General features: G+C 38.0%; 1 protein-coding gene across 7 annotated transcripts in view; it reads right to left on the reverse strand.

The window, feature by feature from the left end:
• The window catches only part of LOC129769760 (mucin-2-like), a 256,566-nt gene that overhangs the window by 209,154 nt on the left and 26,645 nt on the right, over positions 1 to 20,767 (reverse strand). The window lies entirely within an intron of this gene.

Consider the following 20,767-nt stretch of genomic DNA (forward strand, 5'->3'; position numbering starts at 1 on the left):
GAATGATTATACGGTTTTGTACCCGTCGTGATATAGTTGCGAAGGCTTTTCTCCAAATCGACCCCTCGAATGATGGTTGTTTTGAAATGAAAACATGATTATGGTTTGTATTTTCATAGCTCAATGTACTCAAGCGTATAACATTCCGGAAAATTGGATGCACATTACCCATAATGATATGCTGCAATAGTTGACAATTATATACAGGGTCTTTGAAAATTACCCTAAATAGGTTGTGGATTCCTAAATTTAATTCGTGACCAATTTCGCTAATTCTGATTGGAATCGATAACAGTTGCATCATCCCCACAACCTGATTTGAGACAACGAAGACCTCGGAACGGTAGTCGGCATCAGTAGCCTAAATTGAACGACAGCTTCATTTCATCAGTTCAAGGTAAACTTCCACCATTCCCCTAAAAGTGCTATACGATATGAATGATGGTGATGATGATGATGGCGATTGCCAATAAATTAACACAGAGAATGATTGATCACGTGTGGAAATGATTGATGATCTGGGGAGGGATTTAAACACTAGAGTGGCTGTGGAGGATGTTCCGCGAATGATGAGTGGGGAAAATGCGATGTTCTCATCGGCATTAGTCCATTTGCATTAATGTGTATGTGTGTTTTAACGCGCGATGATGATGATGGTCAGACAAAAACGATTCCTCCTAACAATGATGCATGATTTCCCAACACAACATTGGTTTGATTAAATTGAAGAACTGAACTGGTGGGATAGTATGGAATGGAATAAAAGCGGAACGCTGCACCGACGATGATAAAATCAATAACACCACGGGAGAAGAAGGGAGCAAATTAATTGGTCAGACGAATGAATAGAATGACCATTGACGCGATGTAATGGTTACGTCAGATAAATATTTATACATTGACTCGTAGAACTTCATATTCAGAGTTTGTATGGAGTTTGTCTGCTGCGTGGATAATGAAAGATGTAAATATCTTTTAAGAATAACCGAATGAACTCCAGAATAGTGCAATTCCAAATGAAATCGAACTAAAAATGCAGATTTGAAAAACTTGTATTTTTGGTTCGAACGAAAATTTGTATTCCGTTTGCTTTGGAGGAAATATGAGTTTGGAAATTCTTTGACTCAAGTATAACTTTTGTAAAGGACGTATCGATTTCAGTAAGAGAAATCTTTGACAATTCATATCTCAAAAACTATGAGTCCTACCGAAATAGTGTCTTAGAAAAAGTTATAGAGTATTGATGTCCAAAAGTGAAAAAATACACTGAGAAAAAAAATAGTACTTTTTTTTATTTACAAAAAAAACTTTAATTTGCAATATCTAAAATACAATTTTTTTCAACTTTTTTTAATCTATATACACCCATACCTCGCTATGCGGCCGCTCTTTATACGACATTTCCTTTTTCAATTAAGGCACGTTTTCGATTTACGGCCTAAAATGTTTCGCTATAACGGCCAAAAAAACTTTTTTTCGATGTCGATATACAGCTACTCCATGCCAATCTGATATAGTGGTTCTCAAAATTTCTTGAAAACTGGTAGTTTTGTTCCTTATCGCAGATTATAAGATCCGTATTTTTTAGTTTTTCATTAGGGTGCCCGTTTCCATTTTAGGGTAGCCAGAAAAATTATTTTTCCCGTTTTTCCGAAGAATAACTTTTTTCAATTTTTTTTTACCAAAGAAAAACTGGACCGATTCGGACGATCGATACATCAAATTAAAAAAGACTCATTGGCTTCAATTTGATATGTCGATTTTCTGAATCGGTCTAGTAGTTCAAAAGTTATAAATTTTTGATGAAAGTCATTTTTGGAAAAAAGAAAAAAAAATATTTTTCGGACCATCGGTTAACAAAAATCACACCTCTGATTACGAATATGAAATGCAAAAAACTCAGCTTCCAAAAAAATATATTAAAAAACTATAGCACGCTCTAGTCTAAAGCCATGTAAACAACAAAATCCAAATACAATCAATAAGTACGAAGACAAAATTAATTTTTCTTCACAAGTACAATATTTTTTCAAAGTAGACTAGCTCCAATTTGATATGTTGATCATCTGAATCGAAAGTTATGATTCTGTGAAATAGGCATTTTTAGAAAAAGGGCAAAAAGTTGTTTTTTCGGACTCTAAAATGGAAATGGGCACCCTAATGAAAAAATAAAAAGATACGGGTGATGAAGGAAATTTCCTGAAATCAGGAAAACGTCTAGCACATGATCTCGGCTATGAAGGTTTGAACCGATCGTGATGTTCTTGATCTACTTGAAGCTGATAGGGACCCCTTTTCATATGAGGAACTCATTCAGTTGCAAGCATTTTGAATGATAAACCATGTAACATACTTAACAAATTTGAAACCGATCCGATAGAATTTGTATGAATTTGTGTTAGAATAATTGATTCCTTATACGGCTTTCCGCTTTACGGCCAAGTTTCGTGGAACGTATCTAGGCCGTAAAGCGAGGTATGGGTGTATATAAAAATGGATTTCTATCTATCTGTCCGTCTGTCTGTCTGATTCTTATGGACTCGGAAACTACTGAAATTGGTATGTAGGGGTTTTAGGGGTCGGGGATGGTTCTTATGATAGTTCGAAAACCTTCCCCCCTCTCTAAGAGGGGCTGTCATACAAATGAAACACAAATTTCTGCATTACTCGAAAATTAGACAAGCAAACCAAACTAAATTTGGCATGGGGAGGTTTCAGGATGCAATAAATGTTTCTATGGTGGTTAGACACTTCTCCCTTTCTCAAAAGGGGGGGGGGGGTTGCCATACAACTCTTCTTCTTGAATGGCGTTAACGTTCCCTGTGGAACTTTTGCCGTCTCAACATATGCATTAACTAGCGTCATTCATTAATACTTAGTTGAGATTCTTAAGCCAAATAACACGCCTTGAATGTATTCCGAGGGGCAAGCTCTAGAATACGCGTGACCACAGTGCAAGTCGGAGGAAATTTCTTTGACGAAAAATCCTCCGGCCAGAACGGGAATCGAACCCAAACACCCGGCATGATAATGTGAGACGCTAACCACTCGGCCACGGGTGCACGGTTGCCATACAAATGAAGCATAAATTTCTGCATAACTCAAGAACTAATCAAGAAAATAGAACCAAATTTGGCATGAACCTCCACAAGGAGGCAATAAATGTTTCTAAGGTGGTTTGACACTCCTCCCCCTCTCTACAGGAGGGGGAGGGGGCGTCTGCATAACTCGAGAACTAATCAAGCAAATGGAATCAAATTTGGCATATAGAGGTTTAAGAGATTGATAAACGTTTCTATAATGGTTCGACATTCTGCTCCCCTCTCCAAGGGGAGGCTGCCATACAAATGAAACACAAATGTTTGCGCTAACGAAATTGATTTTCATTCGAAAATGGAAATGGATTTTAATGTGACAAAACGCACTCCTATATCGTCTTCTACCTATATAAATATGAATGGATCGCCGAATGTGTTGATAAGAGCAAAACTCGAGAGGAATTGTCTGATTTAGGGGTGTCTTTATCCTATCATATTTTCGGTATCAAACATTTATTCCATGTAACGGAGAAACATTTTATTTGCAAGTGGTTGAAAAATCTTGAACGAGAATTGTGTCTGAAAATAATCTGATATTATAATGACGAGTTTTGGTAGAAGTACTATGAAATTTATAGTAAAAGGTAGTTTTAAAGGTAATTTTTTTTGACGTAGAACTACGTCTTTCATTAAGGGTGCCAAATCAGAAAACGTTTTCATGAAATAAAGTTAATGTTAATAACTATTTTTGCCGCGAAAATTCATGAAAACTTTAAGCGTTTCCATTTTCTCATACATTTGTTCTGTCCATTTGTGTGCTTTCCCGAACAGAGCTGTCAATAACGAGCAACTTATCGACGACCAACGGAGGGGAAATCGTAGGATTTGAAGTTTCCGTGAACAAAGGAAAAGTAGAAGAATGAAGGGGAATACTTGCCTAGAGTATAAACAGTGGATCTCGCTGAGGCAAACTTTCATGTTAGAGGCGAATGAACTACAAAGTTTAAAGCCTCTTAAAAACAAAGAAGAAGAAGAAGAAGAAGAAGGCAAACTTTCATTCGGCATCGGACTGTTGAGCAATCCAGTTCACTTTGCTTTCGCTGCGCTTCGATCTAAGATTGGACCCCACCAGTGGTAATCCAACTTGGATATCGTCGTTTGGTTTTTCTGTTCGTTTTTCGCGTTATTCGTATCGTGTGTTTTTCTTTCCACGTCATAAATTAGACACTTCGCGTAGTGTGTGATGAGCAAGAAGAAGAGGAAGGCAGGCTCCCTGCAAAAACGAACGCATTGCCAGGGGCAATAAAATTTCGAGGCAAGCGTCATCTAATGATATGTGCACCCGTGGCCGAGTGGTTAGCGTCCCACACTATCATGCCGGGTGTTCGGGTTCGATTCCCGTTCTGGTTGGGGGATTTTTCTTCAAAGAAAATTCTTCCGGCTTGCACTGTGGTCACGCGTATTCTAGAGCTTGCCACTTTAGAGTACATTCAAGGCGTGTTATTCGGCATAGAAATTTCAACCAAGTATTAATGAACGACGCTAGTTAATGAATACGTTGAGACGGCAAAAGTTCCACAGGGAACGTTAACGCCATTCAAGAAGAAGAAGTCATCTAATGATGCACGCGATGTTGGTGCAGTGAAAAGCGCTCGTACTGCCGAGCCTTAGCGAGTGTGACACCGCATCGAACAACAGCGAAGTAGGCGATTTCGGCGCGTCGGTCGCCGGTCGTAACGGCGTTCACACCGTTACCCAGACCTCAACCAAAATCAAGATCCCCCCGCTGGTGATGAAGGCGGTCGCTCTTGACAAACTCATCAGCGAATTTACATCTATGGGTGTTACAGCATAGTACAAGCTGTGTGGCATAATTCAGTCTTTTTCCAAGCAGTTAACATTGTTTATTTTCCTTCATCATAAGGACTTCGTTGGTGCCTTTGAGAATGCATCAATGCATTAAACTGACGTTATGGCGAAGCAAGCGTTAAGGTTGTGCTTTGGGGATTATTTGGGGAATACCAAGCATCTTGAATGTCTTACTGGAATGTTATAAGTTATTTGGGTTCGCGTGCCAGTCGCAAAACTGCCTTCAACTAGGATTGCATTTGCGCTAATATTGATCATAATGAAGCATTGCTACTGTTTTCGAGATTGTTATTAACAAACAGAGTTCATTTCGCTTGTTTAGTCACCAAGAACGTAAATGTCGTTCTAGAATTTTGTATGTGATTAGGTTTCGCTTGCCAGTAGCAAAACTTTCTCCACTAAGGGTGACAACTGCGCTTCTCTCAAGGATGAGAAAGTAATGCAACTTTTTTCGAGGCCAGTAACATTAACAAAAGAGTTTCTTTTGAGAATAGAGCCAAATGATGAGAAGTGTTTATATTCCTAGTAATTTCAAGCCTGCATGCTATGGCGAAAGCTTGTTTGGCGCTTGGTTTACGTTGTTCGAACGATGCCTAGAGGTGCGATTCCTTTGAGGCAGTACTAAATAACATGTAGCATGATATTTGATTTATGCAAGTATTGTCATTGTTGTTGTTTCCATGCGGTGCCAAAGATATATTGATGTAGTTATGAGATGTGGAATAATGGTGCTGGTGCAACATGTATATAATCGACTGTAGCTGAGTCTATGTCAATTGCGAAAAAGGCCACCGGAATAACGTTCGAGGTAAATTTTCAATGCATTGACATGAAATAAATTGCGACATACGATCAGCTAGTGTATTGTTTTGCGAAGGCAAGAATGAATCATCAATCAATCATCGTCAACCGATTCTACAATGAAAAAACTATTTCAGAGATTATTCTACTAAGCAGTTGTTTCTAAAATTTCACAGCATTATAAATAATATCCGAAAGTATGAATAAGCGACTTATATAAAATAACAGCGTAGTTCTACGTCAACAATGCGGTCGTATCTTGGACACAACCTCCTATATTTTTTTCAATCAATGAACAATCCTGCGATTGGACCCATGAACAGCGTTTGGTAGGGAAACATGGATGTGATAACGAAAAATAAATTTTGGGCGGGACGACGTTTGCCGGGTCAGCTAGTTTTCCATATAAAATAGAAGTCATGTAAAAAATCAATGTCAAACTATTTTTGACAAACTTTGTGGAACATTCAATTTTTATGAATTTTCGAAACATAGAATTTTTGTATGTTAACAAGCATTTTTAGCCACAAATTCTGAATCCTGTGGTTTAAAATAAAAAAGCTCTTTGTCAATCTCCTTCTAAATGCAGCCATTCTCGAGATATTTGAAAAAACATTTCTATTTTATCGTGTTTTCCTATTTTTTTAAATTTATATGTATTTTTAATTTTTTTTTTAATTTTTCATATAAAAAATAAGTCACGCAGAAAATTTAAAAAAATATTACAAGATCGAACAACTACTTTTGACGAACTTTGTGGAACATCGATTTTTTATAAATTTTCGAAATTTCGAATTTTTGTACGTTAACAATCATTTTAGCCACAAATTATGAAGGCAACAGACAACCCAATGTCCTTGTCATATTTATAGAATCTTACAAACCAAGGGTGTATAATAAATGGGTCCCATACGCCTCACGATCATGAACATCAGCAGCTAAAACACCATGCATTAATTATCAGATTTCAAACATGTTTTTCACATCAAAAACTACTTAACTCGCACGTTATTTCCAAAGTCGAAGGCTAATCCTTCCTCGGAACAACAAGTGTCTTACAGCGTTGAGCTGAGATGTACCATACCGCGTATGTGTGTGTGTGTGTGTGCGTGCACGCGTGGAGATCAACCATTAACATAAGTGGCGTGTGCGCATTCACTTCAATTTCTCCCGTAGCTTGATGAACAATCCGTCAAAACAAACATCTCACAACTACACTACTCGGAGCGTTTCGATCCCACGCAGCATGGCCAAGTTCTGTCCGAAAGCGTGGACTAAAACACGAGACGTTCCGTTCCGTAGTGTGACTCGACATTTTTTGACAGTCGGGTGGAGCTAAATTTACGAGCACATTAACATGGCGGACGTACATTCCCACCAGCGACTTCTTGTCCACGCACGCAAGTGATTTATCTTTTCGGTTGTAATAATAGAGACCTTTGGCTTCATGCTTACAGTAATGGATGAATTACTCGATTGTGGTGCCACGAGTCTTTATTAGCTGGGACCAACTACCGGGCTTCTTACCACACACCCGCGGTAGGAACAGGACGCAGATCGTAAATACGTAGAGGAAACTTTATATTTTGACATAGGACAATACGAAACCACATCTTTGGTGAACACCGCAACACACAACGGCAACGGCTGATATTTGACTTTAGGTTAAGTGGACAGTGCAATTATATCATTATCGTTTATAACAATGTTATGTACAGAGTGTGCCGTCAACACCCAGACGGGACCATACGGATTACGTAATGGAGCGATTATCGGTACAAATGATGAGGCGTCTGGTATGAAGTGCATCATTATTGGGAATAAATATATATGTACTTCATGTATTTTGCCAACGTTTTGCTTGAATTGAATAATCATTCACTCAAATCTACAATATACGAGGGTCACTATTTATATTTCGGGAATAGGAACAAAAACAAATAGTTAAGCTTCGAATATATTTTTATTGTTTTTCAAAGTACTCGCCACGATGATCGATACACTTTTGCATGCGCTTAAACCAATTTTCAAAGCATTTATTCCAATCGACACGAGCCTTTTTTTTGAGCGATTGTCAAATTATGTGGGATCCAACGTGAACATAATTTTCGCACAACTAAGTGTTCATGTAAAATCGCATATATGCTGGTGGAACTAATGCTTAGGGATGCCTCAATCTCACAATAGGTTACATGACGATCTTGCTTAATCATTTCGTGCACAGCATCGATGTTTTCTGGCACTACAGTCGATTTTGGACAACCTTCACTAAACTCGTCGGACAGCGAACTACGACCACGATTGAATTCACTATACCAGCGATACACAGTGGTTTTTGATGGAGCTTCAACGCCAAAAGTCAAATTAAGTTGATTGACGCACTCTTGTTGTGATAATCCACGTCGAAAGTCGTAAAAAATCATCGCACGAAAATGTTCACGATTCAGTTCCATTTTTTTGCCGAGACCAAACTTTCAACTAAATATAAAATAAACAAATAGCGTCCGTATGACAAAATGTTCTGAGTACGTATATCGTCAAAAATGTCAAACTTTACGATAGAACCGTCAGATGGACTCACATGACATCAGTGTTGCCAATTCCCGAAATATAGTGACCCTCGTATCAGGATGTTCAAGAAGATTTGAGGTCTGATAAGAAAAACACAATTGCATGGTCAGAAATACATTTCATTACTGAAAATAATGAGCTGCCTGAAGATAAAATTCTGTAAAACTGTTCGTCTTCCAAGGATGCTATTGCCTCTCCGTTCAATGGAGACACGATTCTCTTAGAGATATGAGAGCAACTTAAAATAAATGACGAATTGCAATTGCAACACTTCATACTTCGATTTACTTATTGTCACAAAGTTTTCTTAACTGTGTACGTTATGTTGATGAATGGAAAAGAATCTTCTTCTACAAATAAGTGTTTTCCCACGAATTTTGATATCTAGGTGGTCTCAAAGGCTGCAGTAATAATCTGAGTTTATTGTTTCGGTTAGTTCTCTTATCGTTAGATCCGGATTTCCATTGCAACCGCACACAATTGCTTTTCGTTCCTGCTCTTCTAAACATTTGCCAGCAAACATTAGAACTTACAGCGATATTTGCAGAATCACAGTGGTTTTTGTAAAGCACTAAAAACATCCTGTTTTTGGCACTTTTTCGAAATCGATGCAAAAAAATTAAATAATGATTTTTTCGTCAAAGTAACAAATTCTCCTTGTGTAGAATTTATTGGAGTTTTCAATTTGCGGTGCGACGGTTTTAAATTGAATAATTCATCATCAAAGACGAAGGAGTATTTTTTCATTCAAACTGAAGTATGGAAAGGTCCTACAGGAACGTTCTAGGAACAAAATGAAAGCTGGTTGATAGGGTTATTTGGATTTGCGGTTGGGTTGGTTAGCAAAAAATTGTGTTAGTCAAAACAGAAAAATCGATTTTTTATTTCTTCTCGGTATTGTTGTCCACTACAACTACACACACCAAGATAAAAATATATACAGTAAAACCTGTTTTTGTGCGGTTTTTTTGTGCGAATTTTTTTATGTGCGATTTTTTTGTGTGGTTTTCTGTGTGTTTTGTGCTGTTTTTTTTGTGCGTTTTTTTTTGTGCGGTATATGAAAAGAAGCATATTTGACGAAGTTATTGTCCATTTATTGTCCGATGGTTTATATGCATTTCAGCGCGAAAAAGCATATTTGCGTCTCAATTATCCGCTTCTGAAATCATTCCCCTCCTCCGATATCAATATGCGATGATTTTTCACGAAGTCCAAACATGTCAAAAATCTCTTAAGTTTTCGACTTCGCACTCTGTTCCTCTAATTTTTTTGTCGAGTGTACATGAATTTGTTTGTTGTCTTTGCAATCCAATGTACGTATCATCTGCAACTATTTTCCCTCTTCAAATGTCCACATAATATATGGATGTTTTTTAACATTTTGTAATTTTAAATTATTGTAACAAGTTTTCATTCGATTTGCACAAGGTGTCGGTTTTTCCCTGACGGGTGTCGATTTTACCCACACTCCCACTTTTTTCGCCGAAAAATATGTTTTTGTATGCTATCAAAATTCAAGTTCTGGTCAATAAATGCTCAACAGATTTTGTAGATTGGTTTACGTGAAGTATAAGAGAGGATCTGCAACGAGATAAATGCAAAGAAATATCGGAGGTCTAGAAAATATGTGGAAATCCATAGAGAGTCAGTTTTACCCTGATTTCCCCTACTGCTTTTTTATGTCTGGAAATATTTTTTTGGCAGAAGCGAACATTTTCTTTAGTTCTCATTTTCTTATTAAAACATAATATTATATCAGAATAAATTTCCTATTGCATGAGAAGCGCATCAAACATGAACAACTATCGAAAATTCAGTCACGATGAATAACGGAATATCCACAAAATGCACTATGCGTGTATTCGGGTGATGACATGATCTCTGTAATGAGGCCCAATTAAAAAGAAATAAAAGCTTTTGTATATATTGTATATATTCCAAGCTCATTCTACCAATGAATCAGTTAATCATTCTAGAAAAAAATTATAAAAGTTAAAACGTTGGATTCGAAAAATATAACAAAATCGAACATTGCGGTAATCCAACTGATATTGTTCGAAAATTTATTCGAATTCGATAAAACAAAATTGGATAGATCTTGAATACTTTTGCTTTGAACAAATACATCATTATGAACTTTATTTATTTGAAATAATCACTAGATTCGAAAAGTTCACGAAGGTTAACTACAATTACTAGGAACACTTTAGAATTTAGAGGGATTCGTTTGAATCTTTGGCTTGAAATTGTTGTTTCCGGAGTACATTTTTTTTACAGAAGCTTATCATTTCTCTACAATTCAATCTTTTACAGTTTTTAACACAGTAAAATCTTTTCGAGGTTTTTTAAATTAAATGTTGTCCTAAAATGGAACCTAATTCTTATCAAAAAACATCTGTTCAGTTTCGCCATAATTAGATATGGTCGAATCTGAATGTTCTGACATTTGGAATAGCTCAAAGGCTTCTTTTTGACGTGGGAGTACGTTTAACCAGAATGTATGGGGGTTGAATGAAAACCTAAACACGGAACATGCAGGAAAAAAGAAAGATTTCGCATGCTTATAACTCGAACAATTCATAATAGATCAAAAAGATGTTTGCATCAATTGAAAGGAAATATTTCTATGCATCTGTCACAATTAATAAAATATAATATTTCCTGAGATAAGCAATTGAATAACTGTAAAATGTCAAACGCTATCTAAACGCCCTAACTTCCTCGTGTTGTTTGGCCCTATTTTTGGTTTCCCCAACATAGACTTCAAAACCGAGGTGCCTGGGGAAATTGGCATTGCAAATACATAAGTTAGTTGTTGTGGGAAGTTTCATTCATAAGGGCACTTATGTAAAGCCTGTTGACTTTTTTTAAAAAAAAAACAATTTTCCAATTTTACATTTTTCCAAATGTACCAAATGTCATAACTTATTTGACATATAAACCTTACGCATACTGAGACGCATCAAACCTGATACTGATTGTTCAAATCCGTTGCTCCGTTCTCAAGTTAAATCGTGAGGAACGGAAGCCAAATCTTTTTTATTTATATAGATTCAATTGAATTCGAAAGTTGTTTCATTCAATCAGAAATTTAATCAATACAAACAAATGATTACTAAGCCAACGGTAGTCCCACGTCAACCATATAATCGCAAGGTACCCTTTTTTTTGTACCAAAACGAATATCACTCTCATCGAAAAAGTTCTGATGCATAAAAAATGTCATACCGCGTTGGAAGCGTCATTTCAGTACAATTTTAACCATGGAACAATACACACCTAAACAACGCGCTGAAATTGTTCAGCTGTACATTCAAAATAACTTCTCAATTGTGTTAACTAAACGTGCGTGGAAAAATAAAAATAAAGTTAAAACATCGCCTGGAGACAACACTATACGTCGATTATATGCCAAATTTATATCGTCTGGTAGTGTTGGTAATGCCAGTCATCTGTCCAGACAACGACCAAGACGTTTCGACGAGAATATTGATGCCGTTCGAGCCAGTGTTGCAGAGACTCCATCGACATCAGGTCGCCATCGTTCGCAAGAGTTAGGCATCTTTTTATTGCCATTTGTTCGTGAAAATGAATTGGACAATTACTGGTTCCAACAGGACGGCGCTACATGCCATACAGCGGCTGCCACGACCAAATTATTGCGCGAAATGACTGGCGATTATGACTGGCCACCGAGATCACCTGATTTGACGCCTCCTGACTTTTTTTATGGGGATATTTAAAATCCAAGGTATACACTGGTAAACCAAGGACCCTGGCTACGCTGAAAGACAATATCCGACAAGAAATTGCTGCCATATCGGCCGAAACATTGGGCAAAGTGATGGAAAATGCCGAAAAAAGGGCACATTTTGCGGTCAAGGCCAGAGGCGGTCATTTACGAGATATCATAATCAAAAAGTAGTTAGAACAAATCTCCTTGGACCAAAATAAATGAATTTAAAAAACAAATTTAAAATTCCACTTCTTTACTTTGCTATTGCAAAAACAAATCCTTCCACTTTAAATGGCCCACCCTGTATATCCTGTACTAAATTTTGATTCGTTCAAATGAAAGCAACAGAATCGTCTTTCGTAGCGTACTTTTTAATGTAGAGCTAGTTTGAGACAACAGAGTCCGAAACAAAAAAAAAGTTCTATAACTCTATCATTGTTGAATTTCGAACATGTGCGTAGAAGAATTTTTTTCATCAAATATGATCGTATATGACCTCCTTAGAGAATCTGAATATATATATTTTTTCATGTGAGAAAACTGTTTTCTGACTTTGAGGGGATGAATCAAAAATCAAATTCCTCTTTTATATTCTAAAAACAAAAAATAAATGCAAAAAAAAATTAATAAACAATTTTTTTTTACTCTATTATGTACAGGATTCGATTATATGCAGTGAATAGAAATCAGAAACTGTATATATTGAAGTCCGCCCTGTATTGAAACTACACCCAAGTAAAAAAACTTATCCAGGAAAAAGAAAATGATTGTGTCGTCAATTCATCATTGCTGTCTGTTTCTGTTCAAAGAAACTGAACGGAATGATTCGTTGCGTGTAATTACACGGCACCAGACAATTTTAGCAATGCCAAACAAGACAAATCTTGGCTATTACGAACCTTATTGGTTTTCGGTGAGCGAGACACATGACTTAACGGTTCATTAAACGTATCTGATTGACTGTACCGATGATGCACGGACTATACTTTGCGAACGATGGTTGGAATATTTGGATGACCTCCAGTGTAGATGAGAACAAGAGTCGCTCGTAACCAACCACCACTGCATACGAAGAATTTTCCAAAACCTCGCCAAAGTAGAATCTCCTTCTGGCTGACAAAACACAAGAGTGGAATATGCTTTCCCTCGTTTCGATCCCGCATTCTTCCAGTGTAGCTACTCTCAGGTTGTTCAACGTCTGGGTGGTTTTTCGGCCATGCATACCACACACACACACCGACCGGCAGAAAACATGCACATTTTTCATGCTTCATGCTTTTGGTCTCTACTTCAGGCCCTCTTCGGAGCTACACTTTACAAGGTTCGTACCGGAATTACCTGTTGCGGCAGAAAAGAGCGCGGGTGAGAGTCGGTTTAAGCAAAAATGGATTAATTATTACCCAAAAAGCCTCCTTTCCCTCTTTTTCCCATCGTGCGCTCTTCGCTCCGTTAGCCGTCGTTACGACAGCTAATTATGATTTCTGTTAAAGGTGGTATATTCCCACGCCCATTTTCGGCAAGAAGGTGGGAAACTGATTCCGAATGCATACGTGTTTGCTCTTGGGTTTTGTTTTCTGACTTTTACGTGGTTCTTCCCGCTCTGGTTATGTGCTATTAGCACCACACCGGCAGCGGTGTTTTATCCGTCTGGGATTGTGTTTTCGGTCCGACAATGAAACTGTAGAGTCATTTTGGCTCGGTTCCGGTGGTTTCCGTTCATGAAGTTCATGCCACATTAAAATTACAAACCATACTGACTTACCACCAGAACGGTAAAGATTGCTGTTAGAACAGATCGTGTGAAGATACATATAATTATGTGTGCTTAAGAATGGGGGTAACATTGATGTCAACATTTGCAATTATAACCCCACCGTCGGACAATTACTCGTTGTGTGTAAAACCTCGATCAAGCACCCAATTATCGAGCGACGTCCGGACGAGGTTGAAAACACAATCGACAACGAAATGGCATCCAATTTCATTATAAGAAAACTATCCACTGTCCCAACCCGTGTGTTGTGAGGAAGATGTTCAAGGGGAGACATTGACGTTAATGAAGAGAACAAAAATAACCACCAAACACATTGTCAAGCACAATTTGAAGGCAATGGACTACCGCGTGAAATGATGGCTGGTTATAAAACGGAATCATGGCTCTGGTGTGGTGCACCTAAATAAAAAGACTCTTGCTGCTATCTATCATGACGTTCACCGATTAGCAGTTACACTTCTGACTAATGTGCAGTGCGCGGTTCACAGCCTCTTGTGATTTTGAACGAAACCTTCAACTTTATAGCTAAGATCGACAACCTTACATCCAAAATAAAACTTCGATAGACTGAGTTCAGGGAGAGCATGCCGATAACGGTGAATCTTTGTGAACTGCGAGTTATGTCTATTAGATGACGAGACTGTCGGTGCTACAGAGAAACTACACAAGCGCCAAATTCCAGGGGTTCATGCTGCTCAGCAAGAATGCAGTATCTTTACCAAACCGTGTTAACTTTTAATCGGCCGATAGTTTGGTCGAATTCTTAATCAGTACGGAGAGGTATGCATATGCGCACACCACACCGATTCAGTTGGGTCGGTTTTTTGCACTAGCAGGCCAACCCGACCAAACTATCGGCTGATAAAAAGTGTTCAGTCTGCGAGGGCTCTAAAACACCGAACTGGTATGAAAAATTCCCATAAAACCGGGAGAAATTGTTTAGCTCCATGATTTATATGATTTGTATTACAGTTTATGATGATTTATGACAGTTTATGATTATGTAGTGCTTTGTGAAATTAGGTTTAGGAATTTGGTATATGTAAAATTTGTTCTAAAATTTATGGATTTCAACCAAAAACTCAAGAGTTGTGGAGTCATGTAACCAACCATGAACTGCTTCGAAGATTCGTATTGTAAGAGGGCTTACATACTGGAGAGAATAATAATTAGTCATCGTTCTGCAAACATTGATCAGATTCCTTTTTATCGAATTACTCCTCCATACCTTCGGGTATTCGAATATTTTTCCTATCATTTCGCATAATCCGGGTCGAGATAGTTGACAGAGGCAGAAGTACTCTAGAGTCTAGAGTTTAGAGCATTTTCCAGAGTTTTGTTGGAGTCTAGCGAATTGCAGGATAGTCAAATGGACAGTGGAATTACGGCGAACGAGTTGATGAACGTCATCAAATCAATCAAACATACCAAGGCACATATGAAGGATTTGACGAATGTTTAACATTGTCCTGAAGAACATGGGACCAAAAACGTGTAATCTTCTAACAAACACCTCCAACCATTGCATGGAGCCCGTTTACTTCCCTACTGCTTGGAAACGATCCAAGGTAGTATCGATTCTGAAGTCGGGTAAGGATACAATCAACCCAGCCAGCTATCGTCCAGCTGAATTGCTCTCCTCACTGATGAAGAAGATCATTCACGCAAAACAACGAGACGGAAGACATCTTCCTAAAGAACCAAATTGACTCTCTCCGAGCTCACTCGATGGTAAACCCACTTGAACGAGTTGCGAACTCGGTCATCCAGGCCAATTCGATCTCGAAGACAACGAGTACTAAACACAGAAATAATGACAATGTAAGGCACAACGGATTATTAGATAAATTTCGCCGATTGCGCTTTCGTGTCTACCAGGTGAATATCATCAGCCGTGTCCGGAAAAAAACGCTCCAGAAAACAACTGCTACAGAAACAACTGCTACAGAAACAACCGCTCAGAAAAAGTGTAATGTCACAATTAGGCTAGAAATATTGTGGGCGGGAAAACATCATGGGCAGTGTTGTAAACGGTCGACATTTTTTTCACATAGGGGAAAGGGGGTTAAAACGCACCCCCTTGAAATATCATGGAAAATGAAATAATTGGCAGGATTTTTCGATGCTCATAACTTCATTTCTTATAGTAAATACTACTGAATATATGCTAGCATAGAAAACCTCATCTTGTTTTAAAATATAGCAATGTATAAAAAACTGCATGATTTAATGCAACTTTGGCTGCTTCTGCCATAAGACTTTTGATGCATTATAAGGTTAATTTAAATTATGGAAACTTCATAACATTCTCCAAATATTACCAAAGCTATCGAATGAGTTTGAATCAACAAATGTTAAGAGTTCAATTTTTATTTGAATTGCGATTTTCTCAACCAAATCATGATGGAGCAAATCGCCCCACTACGAAGAGCTAGTTCACTGTCAGTGTTGCCAAATAACAGAAGTTTTTCTCCAATTCTTGTGTGCATATAACCGTTTTCTCATACCTGTTTTTGAATAATGTAATGAAAACTGGAACGAACATAATTATTACAATGTTTCGCACTACTAAAATTCATCCAATAACCTAAACCTTACAATCACAATAAAAACTCATACTCAAATAACCGAATGTATGCCAGCACTTCTATGTACAGCGGCACGCAGAGATATTTTTGTGAACAGCGGCTCATATTAATACATTTGTAAACATAAAATATTGAAATAAAAATTCCTCGGAGTCTCTGGTTCGAAAACAAAAAAGGCTCGATTACGAAAGCATTTAATGTTCCTAGCAGGCGAGAAACATATCCGAGGCTGGGTATTTACAGCGAATCAAGATTTAACCAAAAGATATGCTTCGAAGTTGTTTGACATTTTGACCCGTTGTTGTGGTGCGTTTTGGACACCATATAGATCATTTTACCCCGTCTGTTTTAGAAATGCATACAATACAATCTTGCAGAATTTTCATAATTTTCATTTGTTTTCTCTATTCGTAATCTTTGTAGTACACATGATTACAAAGAAAACAGACGTGGCTACACTTTTGATGTGAAAAAACAATGAATAATGTAGTAAAAACACATGTTTGGTACTTATTTGCTTAAAGTGGGCATTCTACCCCCCTGTTACCCTACTGCCCATGTGTAAGGTAAGGTAAGGTATTGTATTATAGAGACTTTAAACTTTTTCAGCTCATTCGTCTCTAGCCTTGAGAAAGGCCCTTTGAAAACTTTACTCTACTCCAGCACTACCCCTCCACCCTCTTGCCTTGAGAAAGACACTCGATCCCTTGCCGCCCAGCTCGTCCAGCAACGATGTTGTCCAGTCGGTGTCCACACAAAGAAAGCTGCCCATGTGTGAAAGTTACGGCTCAATATGTAGTGTGAATGTGACCAAGAGTGCATTACTCGGTTCCAACAGTCGCATCAGAAATTACTGCACAGCAACATGTACACAGAAAAGCGGTAAAATATGCTATTTTGATTCTATCATTCGTGGTCATAACCATCATTTAATTCCGGCTAATTTGACTGTAGTTTTATTGTCATTTGACATTAAAACTGCAGTGGTATACATTCTGTTTCTCTGTTTATTGTGCATTCAAGGGTAGCTGCACACATTCATCCACCTCCTCACTCACACATCCGTACACTATTGATGGTATTTAGACGGATTGCAACCGTCAAACTCTCCCATATTATGTGCGAATGTATTGAATGATCGTTTTAAGCGTTGAACGTTCCCCGCGAACACTGTTTTTTTAATTACAGGGCGATGAATATCTAATGAATAAGACGAAAAAAAGTCGAAATGTCATAAGAATTTTCTAGTTCGTACGTTTGTTTGACTGTTCATTTTATGATGTTCATTAATGACACAGCACATACGTCTCCATAAATAGTCATTCGATGGTGACCATTAGCAAGACTGATCACGGGTATAAATCCTTCACCGAAGAAAGGCGTAATTTCTATTTAGAAAATATTTTTTTCGTTTCCATTTTTTAAAATTTATTCTGAGGTCAATGTAATGGGGGCGAAGTCACGAAGGAATCGAGACGACCCAAGATGATGCGATCCGAGTGCGACCCGCCGTTGGAGCAGCGGTCTCTCGCACGCAAACTTGTATTCCACTGTTTGTCCGGTAAGCTTGAAGCATAGAATACGGCAAGATCCGACCGAGCATTAGCGAGTTTCGGACGGCATAAGTTTCTTCTTCTTGAATGGCGTTAACGTTCCCTGTGGAACTTTTGCCGTCTCAACATATGCATTAACTAGCGTCATTCATTAATACTTAGTTGAGATTTCTTAAGCCAAATAACACGCCTTGAATGTATTCCGAGGGGCAAGCTCTAGAATACGCATGACCACAGTGCAAGTCGAAGGAAATTTCTTTGACGAAAAATCCTCCGGCCAGAACAGGAATCGAACCCGAACACCCGGCATAATAATGTGAGACGCTTACCACTCGGCCACGGGTGCACCCATAATAAGTAATAAGCATAAGTTTGCCCGGGTAATTTTTGTTTTTAAATATATCATTCATAGCAATTCCAAACTATTGCACCGCGATCCGAAGAAATTTGCACAATTATAGGTATTTTGGTTTGGACATTTAGCGCGCAAAACCATAACTCGTATACTCACACACGGTACGACACACCGTATTATATCCATGAGGTTTTTTCACGTCAGAATATTTCTAGCCTAATTGTGGCCTTACACTTTTGCTGCGCGGTTGTTTCTGTTACAATTGTTTTCGGGCGCCATTTTTTTCCGGAAACACGTATTGTACTGAAAAGAAGTGGTTTCAGAATCATGAAATTAAGGTTATACAATGGTTAACCCAGTCTCTCGGACTGATTAGACAGAAAAACCTGTGGCAGATTTACAAAAAATCCGGGAAACCTGTGAAATTAAACAAATAGAGAAAAATGTTAATCAAAATTCTGGATGCATGGTTTGCTTGTCCTGTCAGTAGATGCTGGATTCTCAAGGAGCCACCGAAGAAAGTCGAAAAAAGTGCGTGAGGTCATGGTCAGTGTTTGACGATTGACAGTTTCACTGAATAAATCGCTTTCGTTTGTTCAAATATGATCTTACAGAAATCATTTCCCCCAGTGGCATTCTTTTGCTTTTACATGCTACAAATCATGACATAAAAGTGAATGAGACAACTCTGCTTCGGTTCGCACTTCATGATACACGAGCAAGCAAACCAAAACCGTCATGATCGGTTTCGGTGCAGAAAGTTTATATTCTTCATTGCCTCTAACTCACTACATGTCGATCCTCTCCATGCATCATGAAGCAGCAGAATCATACGGACTACGCAAAACGAATGATTCATATTCAATTACTGCAACAGTTTATTGTCCCATAATTGTCAGAGAGTGCAAACTATGTGAACATTTAGCTAACTAGATACTCAGAGAAGAGTAGTCAGATTATATTTTTCATTTTTTAACACTAATATCCCTTGCAATTTATATTAGGCTGTCAAAAAAGTCCTGCAGTATTTCCGCGAGGTGTCGTTGTAAGCGCGTAGTTCTAGTTGTATTCATTGTATCGAGTCATACTATAGCTTGTTGGAAAGGTATTTTTGCGCTAGAATATAGTCCTTGACAGTGTTTTGTTTGGTTAAGTCGTTCGTGAGTTATAGTGTCGCAAATATGGAGCAAAATAAAGAGAAAATCCGACATATTTTACAGTACTACTATGACAAAGGCAAAAATGCATCTCAAGCTGCCAATAAAATTTGTGCAGTTTATGGACCCGATACAGTTTCCATTTCCACCGCACAACGATGGTTTCAACTTTTTCGTTCTGGTGTAGAGGTCGTCGAAGATGCGCCACGCTCCGGAAGGCCTGTCGTCGAAAAATGCGACAAAATCGAATGAGCTAGGTAGTCAGAAGTTAGCCACAAAAGAGGCCTGTGGAAATTGGCTATCCGAGTTTTTTGCCAATAAGGAAGCGAGCTTCTATAACAGGGGTATTATGAAGTTGGCATCTCGTTGGGAACAAGTCTCGCGTAACTTTTGAAAAGGTCCTATGTAATAAATGTAAACAAATCGAGTTAATGGATGCACGCTATTAGTTTTCAATCATTGAATGTATTACAAAAACAATCGTTCACGTATCTATCTTCTTCATCTTTTTGTCGCCGATACAAAAAATATCCAATGTACAGATTCGAATTTTAAGCACCCGGCTGTTACTTCGGACGCCACTTTCCTCCGACGGCCGAAACGTCCGAAGTAACAAAGCAGTCAATACAACTTGCAGTCGTACTTCGGTCGTTTTGGAATTTGTTTCTCACAGGTGTTATTATCGATTTCAGTGCAATTCAACGAGTGATAACAATAATAATCAGTCTTTAGAACGAAATGCTGATATTTAGATTGTTGTTTATTAGTTAGTTTCAAATTTTTATAGTGCAACGTAATATGTCCAATGTGCAAACGCGGGCAGTCAAAACGTCCAATGTAACATTTTTCGCTCCGAGGCTTCAACTTTAATCTCAAATCACGGAACAATAGTTACGATTGGTTTTACGGAGTTATTCTTGACAGCTAGTGGTGAAAACAGTGATAAAGATTGATAGCTTTTAAGACAATTCGCGAAATAATGTTCGGGTCTTCAACTACGTTTTTCTCGAGTTGGCGAAAATGTTACATTGGACCTTTTCAAAAGTTACGCGAGAAGTCATCGAACAAAACGGCGCATATTTGACTTAAAACAGATGATTGTAACTAATTTTATAAACAAATGAAAATTCAAAAAAAATACCGCAGGACTTTTTTGACAGCCTAATATATTCATATAGACCGCAAAGTTTCACTAGCAACACCGCAGTGGGAAACAAAAACTCTCTCGTTTTAGCTCTTCTCCCATTCGTCGCTCTCCGCAAATGGTAAAAGAATGATGGCGTAATTTTTCATGTATCATTTGTCTGTGGATCAGTTGACTGTGA

The sequence above is a fragment of the Toxorhynchites rutilus genome, chromosome 2 (assembly GCF_029784135.1).
Source record: "Toxorhynchites rutilus septentrionalis strain SRP chromosome 2, ASM2978413v1, whole genome shotgun sequence".
Taxonomy (NCBI): domain Eukaryota; kingdom Metazoa; phylum Arthropoda; class Insecta; order Diptera; family Culicidae; genus Toxorhynchites; species Toxorhynchites rutilus.